The sequence below is a fragment of the Scylla paramamosain genome, chromosome 13, assembly GCF_035594125.1.
Source record: "Scylla paramamosain isolate STU-SP2022 chromosome 13, ASM3559412v1, whole genome shotgun sequence".
Classification (NCBI taxonomy): Eukaryota; Metazoa; Arthropoda; class Malacostraca; order Decapoda; family Portunidae; genus Scylla; species Scylla paramamosain.
Genome location: NC_087163.1, coordinates 21344585 through 21352084, shown reverse-complemented (window position 1 = coordinate 21352084; position 7500 = coordinate 21344585). Strand labels below are relative to the sequence as shown.

Here is a 7500-nt window from a genome sequence, read left to right as displayed (position 1 = left end):
TTCCTCCTTTGCTATTTATTTACCTGTATCTTTCTCTCCATCCCTCCTTGCCTCTCCTCCACCATAAATTCTTCCCTCCTTTGCTACTTGTATTTCTCTCTCTCTCTCTCTCTCTCTCCTTTCCTCTCCTCCATCATCCATTCTTTCCTCTGCTACTTACTTGTATCTCCCTCCATCCTTTCTTTCCTCTTCTTCATCATTCATTCTTTCCTCCTCGTCCTTCTCTCTTGTTCCTGTTTCCCTCACTGGTCTCTTGACGTGTAATGTGATCCTTCCCCTTTTATCTCCTCCTCCTCCTCCTCCTCCTCCTCCTCCTCCTCCTCCTCCTCCTCCTCCTCCTCCTCCTCCTCCTCCTTCACACAATCAGATTAGCGCAGAGGTGGTGTTCGTGGAAATATCGTACCTATTCCTGAAGGGTAACACTGCTTCGCTCTTTTGAATAATGAAGTTGTGAAGGAAGCTTTGTCATGCTATTGAATTAGTGGTGGCTGGGCTGCTGGGGTCCGGTTCGTTCTTTTTTTTTTCTTTATGGGGTGTGGAATGAGGGGGAGGGAGGGTTGTCTTCGTGGTCTGAGTAGGTTTGGGTGTGTTTGGGTGTGGTTGGGTGTGGTTGGTCTAGGTGGTGGTGGTGGTGGTGGTGATGTTGTGGTGTTTTGTGTTGAATTGTGGTGTTTTTTTTTGTTTTGTTTTGTCTTGTGTTGGATTGCGAAGGATAATTATTTATTTATTTATTCATTTTATTTTGTTATTTTTTCGTGTGTTTGTTTTGGCGCCTTAATTAAGTTTGTGCTTTGGGATGTGTGGAAGTTGCTTTTTAGTCGTACTGTTTCTGCACACACACACACACACACACACACACACACACACACACACACACACACACACACACACACACACACACACACACACACACACACACACACACACACACACACACACATCCGTTATCATGAATACTTTTTATCGGTCACGTGAAAGGAAAGTCACCCAAAAGTTAATTAACGAAATGAAAAACGCCCACTCTGCAATTCCCGCAATGAGTGACCTGAAGAAAAATCCTTATTCGATTCTCAAAACTTAGAATCTGCCCTGCCCTGAATCTCCAAGGGCGGGACGGGGCGGGGCGGGGCGGGGCGGGGCGGGGCGACGTGGAGACAGTACTGAGGCAAACACAGGACCATGATTCTATAACTCCTCCTCCCACTTTCAAAAGCTTCTAGTTAAAATAGCGCGGATCTTTAAGTGTTTTTACGCCTGTAGTGACAGATTAACAAGTTTACTACAGTACTAACAGGAGAAGCAGTCTTGAGAACACAGGTAGTCATCTCTTTTAGCCTTGAAAAACAGTCGTGGTGAGACAGCAAAGCGTTTCTCAATAAGCACAATAAGTAGATGAGCAGAGTGAGTGGATCTCCTTCGTCAGTACCAAGGAACCGCTAAAAACTTTCCTGACATGATGAAGATTTATAGATAGTTTTGACACCAGATGAAAGCTTCACCCACGGCCTCTTCTAAGTACTAAGGAATATATAAGTAGATCAGTAGATGAGTAGACTTCCTTTCGTCAGTACCTAAGGAACCGCTAAGGACATCTCTGACTTGATAAAGATTTACTGTATAGATAGTTTTGACACCGGAAGGAAGGTTCGGATACGCCTTCCTCTTTTCCTCGACAGCTTCAATACTTTGGTTGTGTGAGGCATGAATGTTGCTACTGAAGACGTGCTGGCCGTGCCCCTCCCGTTGCAGGTCTTGGTAAAGAATTGCACTACACAATCTCGTGATCTTTAATGCATTGGACTTTCATGAGGGTGGTTTTTTAAAAGGGTCGTGTAGTTGATTTGGCGAGTTCTCATGCGTGTTGTTTTTTCTTTTTTCTTTTTCTTTTTTTTTTCTTTCTTTTTTTTTTTTTTTTTTTAGCTGATGGTGCAGGACAGTTATTAAATGGTCTGTGATAACTTCGGTAACTTCCACTACAGTCTGTGAAAGGTAGGCGATATAAAGCACTGAAATGTTTAAGAATGTACACACACACACACACACACACACACACACACACACACACACACACACACACACACACACACACACACACACACACACACACACACACACACGAATAGATAAATAGATAGACAGGTAGACAGTTTCTTGACCATAAGTACTGTGCATCATTAAAAAATAAATAATAATCACACACACACACACACACACACACACACACACACACACACACACACACACACACACACACACACACACACACACCAAGACATGAGGGAGCATTACATAAGTGCGTCCTTGTGAGGCAGACCAGCCCTTCGACACGCGCTGGGCTGCCTCGCCTTGACCTTCCCGAACCACTGAGAGACGGCACCCACCCATCCCTCCCTCCCTCAGTCCACCCGCGGCCTTGCTCGATACGTGTGTGTGTGTGTGTGTGTGTGTGTGTGTGTGTGTATTGCGTTATGACAGCTGTACATCTATATCTTTCCAGTGTTACTAAGCCCAGTATTCAGAAACCTTTTGCTCTCTCACCACTATCATCTTCAGAGGTTTTCAAGTGTTTATCCAGTTAACAATGTAGAAACCTCGTTAATCTGTCACTAGAACCGTAAAATACCCTTACAAACACGTGTATCTTCATCTAAAGCCTCTTGAAAGTAATGGAAGTACTGCAGAGGTGTTTTTAGAATATGGTGATAAGAATAACACCAGCAAGGACAAAATTAGCACCTGGCTGTGTTGGTGAGGTGGGGGTGGCATTACAGGCAGCTGGTGGGGTAGACGCGGGGATGTGCCTCGCCCCCAGCAGGACCATTGTGGCTCCCTCCTCCAGGTGCATGATGGTCGCTAAGAGGGTCATGCTTTGTCCCTCAAGAGGTCGAGTGCGGAGGGAGCGCAGGTGAGGGGGTACGGGAGAGAGGGAGAGTGAGGGAGAGGGGAGGAAAGAGCACTTGTATCTTCTCTCTCACTCATCCCTCAAAACTACCCCCTTGTGAATTCCTCACCCACATTTCTCCTTCACACCTCCACCCCTGACTTGTACTCCTAAGAACATAAGAACATAAGAAATAAGGGAAGCTGCAAGAAGCGACCAGGCTTACACGTGGCAGTCCCTGTATGAAATATACCTACCTATTTCCATCTGTTATCCCCATCCATAAACTGTCTAATCTTCTCTTAAAGCTCTCTAGTGTCCTAGCACTAACAACATGACTACTGAGTCCGTTTCACTCATCTACCACTCTATTTGAGAACCAATTTTTTCCTATCTCCTTCCTAAACCTAATTTTTCCAAGCTTGAACCCGTTATTTCTTGTTCTACCCTGGTTGCTGATCCTAAGAATTTTGCTTACATCCCCCTTGTTATAACCCTTATATCACTTAAAGACTTCTATCAGGTCCCCTGTTAACCTACGTCTTTCTAAAGAATGTAAATTTAACAGCTTCAATCTCGCCTCATAAGGAATGCTCCCCATCCCCTGTATCCTTTTAGTCATTCTCCTCTGTACTGATTCTAATAGACCTATATCTTTCCTGTAATGTGGGGACCAGAACTGCACAGCATAGTCTAGATGGGGTCTGACCAGCGCCAAGTACAACTTTAATATTACTTCTGGCCTTCTACTTTTAACACTCCTAAAAATGAATCCTAGTACCCTATTTGCCCTGTTTCTGCCTTCTATGCATTGTTTCCCTAGACGGAGTTCAGAGCTAACTATAACTCCTAAATCTTTCTCGTACCCTGTACCTACCAGTTTGGTTGTTTAATGTGTACCTACTGTGTGGGTTTCCTCTACCTACGCTAAGTACTTTGCATTTATTGATATTAGATTGCATTTGCCATCTAACCGTCCATTCATTCATTCTATCTAAATCTGCCTGCAAGGCGATGGCATCCGATTCTGCAAAAGGTTCGCCCATTTGCCTCGCCGCGCCCGGGATTCGAACCTGGGTCTTCTTGGTTGTAAGCCGAGCGTGCTAACCACTACACTACGCGGTGTATTAAAAAATTTTGGAGATGCGGGGTATCGATCCCCGTACCTCTCACATGCTAAGCGAGCGCTCTACCATTTGAGCTACATCCCCTGGTGGAGGTGCCGGGGATCGAACCCGGGGCCTTTCACATGCAAAGCGAACGCTCTACCACTGAGCTACACCCCCTCTCCCAACCAACTTTTCTCTCACTGTCCCACTCTCCCTCTCTCAGGTATTCTCTCCTCCACCTTGTGCTCTCATAATCACATCTTACCTTCCACTCTATCGACTTCACTCTCTCCTCCTCCTCCTCCTCCTCCTCCTCCTCCTCCTCCATACATACATACATACATACATACATACATGCACAGTTACACGTCAGTCCTCTGTGCGTCTTCTTCATGTATGTAAGTCAAATAATTCACGTATTCATGTATGTAATTAACTCAGGTAACTCTCAGGTGTCCTCACGTATCAGGTATTTGTGTATTTGTTGGCAGCGAAGGAGGATGAATATGTCTCTCTCTCTCTCTCTCTCTCTCTCTCTCTCTCTCTCTCTCTCTCTCTCTCTCTCTCTCTCTCTCTCGTCAGTCAATTTGATTATGCTGACGGCCTGATTATCTGCATCTTCCACACTAAGGAGTTGGCAAGGAGGTTTTATATGACTTTTTAGATCAACTCCTCCTCCTCCTCCTCCTCCTCCTCCTCCTCCTCCTCCTCCTCCTCCTCCTCCTCCTCCTCCTCCTCCTCTTATTCTTCATCTTGCTTTCTCCCTTCTATGATTTTCTCCATTGTTATTGTATTCTCTCTCTCTCTCTCTCTCTCTCTCTCTCTCTCTCTCTCTCTCTCTCTCTCTCTCTCTCTCTTTTTTTTTTTTTTTTTTTTTATTTAAACAAAAATTTACATCAGGCTTAAAACAACACGTTTTTTATGCTGTTATTTGAAAAGCCTATACTTAAATGTAAGGAAGAAAATATATACAAAAAGTAAACTCATCCTACTATATATATATATATAGACATGATTAACACAGCACTAGTGTGGGGGGTTGTGTTTTACGCCACCTGTGTGCAGCCACTTTCACCTGCTGGAGTGTCATTGTTTGTGTATCACTCGTGGCTGCCGTAAACACATTCCACAGTCTGGAGGTTCTAGCTGTGTAAGAGCGCTGGTGCTGCCTCGAGTAAGATCGAGGCACTTGCACCAGCATGTCATTGGAGGTGGTGGTCCTGGACTCCCTCTGGACAGCTCGTGGTGGGAGCCTTATCGAGCTGAGATGAGGGACCTCCAGAACCAGGGCCTTGTGCTGGACCACCAGCGCCGACACGTCCCGCCGATGCTCTAGCGACGTGACTCCGGTCTGCTCCTCCTGCTGCTGCTGCTGCTGCTGCTGCTGCTGCTGCTGCTGCTGTCCGTCCATCCCCACCAAGCGCAGGGCACGGCGTTGCACAGCATCCAGTCTCTGCAAGTGGGTGGGGGCACTCGACATCCAGGACAAGGCACTGTACTCCATACAAGGCCGTATCTGAGCCTTGTACAGTGTGAGGATGCCCCGGGAGTCGAGGTTTCCTGACATCCGACGCAGTGCAGAGACTCGCTGGGAGACCTGGTGGGCAACAGCAGCAACATGGCGGTCAAAGCGCAGGCCACAGTCCACTGTCACTCCCAGCAACTTGACGTGTTCCTGGAGGGGAAGTGTCTGGCCTCCAAAAATCAGACAGCCTGAGACGGCTGGGGAGGCAGCTGGGGACCGTGAGATGACCATGGCCTGCGTCTCTCTCTCTCTCTCTCTCTCTCTCTCTCTCTCTCTCTCTCTCTCTCTCTCTCTCTCTCTCTCTCTCTCTCTCTCTCTCTCATTGATCATTGTAACTGTTGGTAAAAATGTGTTAATTAACCTTATGTTTACGGATGCCACCCATTACAGTATAGGAAACTCTCTCTCTCTCTCTCTCTCTCTCTCTCTCTCTCTCTCTCTCTCTCTCTCTCTCTCTCTCTCTCTCTCTCTCTCTCTCTCAATTAATTCGCTTTGATTCCACAGTTCCACCCTGCAAAGTCGCCCTGTGTTAGAGACATTGACAGAGGGAAGGGGTGGAGGGCGCGTGGTGGCGAGGGGCCGATGGAAGACACTGAGATTGAGCTTATTCAGTGTTTTCTGCGCTTGGAGTAAATGGAGTGGAAGATGGAGAGTGGGGAAACAGGGAGGGAAAGAGGGAAGGTCGGTGTTTTTTACGTGATATTGTTGGTATTAGTAATTCTTGTGTCAGTCTTGTCTTAACTTGTTTTGTCTTGTTTTGTTCTGGTTTGGTTTGGTTTCGTGGAGTGACGTATGTGTGTCTTTGTGTGTGTGTGTGTGTGTGTGTGTGTGCGTGAGACTGTAATGTGACTCCTGCATGTGTGTTAAGGCTTGTTATTGCGTAGGTGTGTCAATTTACGTGTGTGTGGTGTAATAATAATAATAATAATAATAAACGGTTTATTATTTAGGCAGTTGACAAACTGAAAATGTACATAGGGGATGGGGAAAAACTTAACATTAATCCTAACGGTAAGACTAATCTAGGAGGGAAATACTATCGATTGATGGCTCGCACCATGGTGGGAATCGCACTGAGTCTGTACCGGTCCGTGCGCGGCGCCTTCAGGGGCGTTATTTTGTTGTGGTGTCTTGGTGGCACGGACAGGGCGAGGCGCGTCGGGCGGCAGCATGTCTCTGAGACGCGGATGATGCAGTAGTCCCTTCCCCAAACTTCTCCAGAGCCTCTCGGTGCCTGGTGGATATTCTGGACAGACTCAGGGTGGTCAGGGCTTCTTCATAGGTGGTGTATGCAGGGCCAAGGATGACCCTGCACGCCCTTTTCTGCACACTCTCTAGCTGTAGCTGTTGAGTGTGTGTGAGGGAGGAGGACCACGCTGGGGAGGCGTACATGAGTTTGGGGAGGATGAAGGTGAGGTACACCCCCCTTAACTCATCTGTCGGCGTCCCCAGCGACCTGAGTCTGCGCAGCATGTACAGCCTGTAGGTAGCTGATCTCACGGTGCTGGCGACATGCTGCTTCCAGGTCAGCTCATTTTCCTTTATGTGTCACACGCATTCGCTACAAGTGTTCACAAAAACAACAATCCCACCAGATCGAGCCTCAAACTAAACGCTAAAAGTTGAAAACAGAAAAGTAAAAAAACAAAACAAACTGAGGTCACTATCACTAGGGGGCGGGGAAGGCCAACAAGTTGGCCGAGGCTGCTCGAGAGCGCCAAGGTCACACGTCCTGCCCGTATGAGGTCAAGACGGTGTGTGTGTGTGTGTGTGTGTGTGTAATTACCGACAGCAGACACCTGTAATTAGCCTTGTCGAGACCTGGCCAGGTGTATTCTTTACCTACCTGTGACTTCTATGAATATATTGATTAATTATTTTCTTACTGAAGGGCGAGAAGGGAGAAGGTGTCACGTCTTGTTTATTTGTAAGTTTAGTTGTTATTTTCGCTGTTGTTATTGTTCTGTTACTCTTGTCATCCTATT

The 7500-nt window shown here is 46.7% G+C and overlaps 1 protein-coding gene and 2 non-coding genes across 4 annotated transcripts in view; 1 reads left to right on the top strand and 2 right to left on the bottom strand.

Annotated features, from left to right (window-relative positions):
- LOC135106498 (uncharacterized) overlaps positions 1 to 7500 on the top strand; it is a 59661-nt gene that overhangs the window by 16246 nt on the left and 35915 nt on the right. The window lies entirely within an intron of this gene.
- Trnaa-agc (transfer RNA alanine (anticodon AGC)) lies at positions 4020 to 4092 on the bottom strand. Its single transcript has one exon. It is a non-coding gene; the product is annotated as a tRNA-Ala (tRNA).
- Trnaa-ugc (transfer RNA alanine (anticodon UGC)) lies at positions 4096 to 4167 on the bottom strand. The gene has a single exon. It is a non-coding gene; the product is annotated as a tRNA-Ala (tRNA).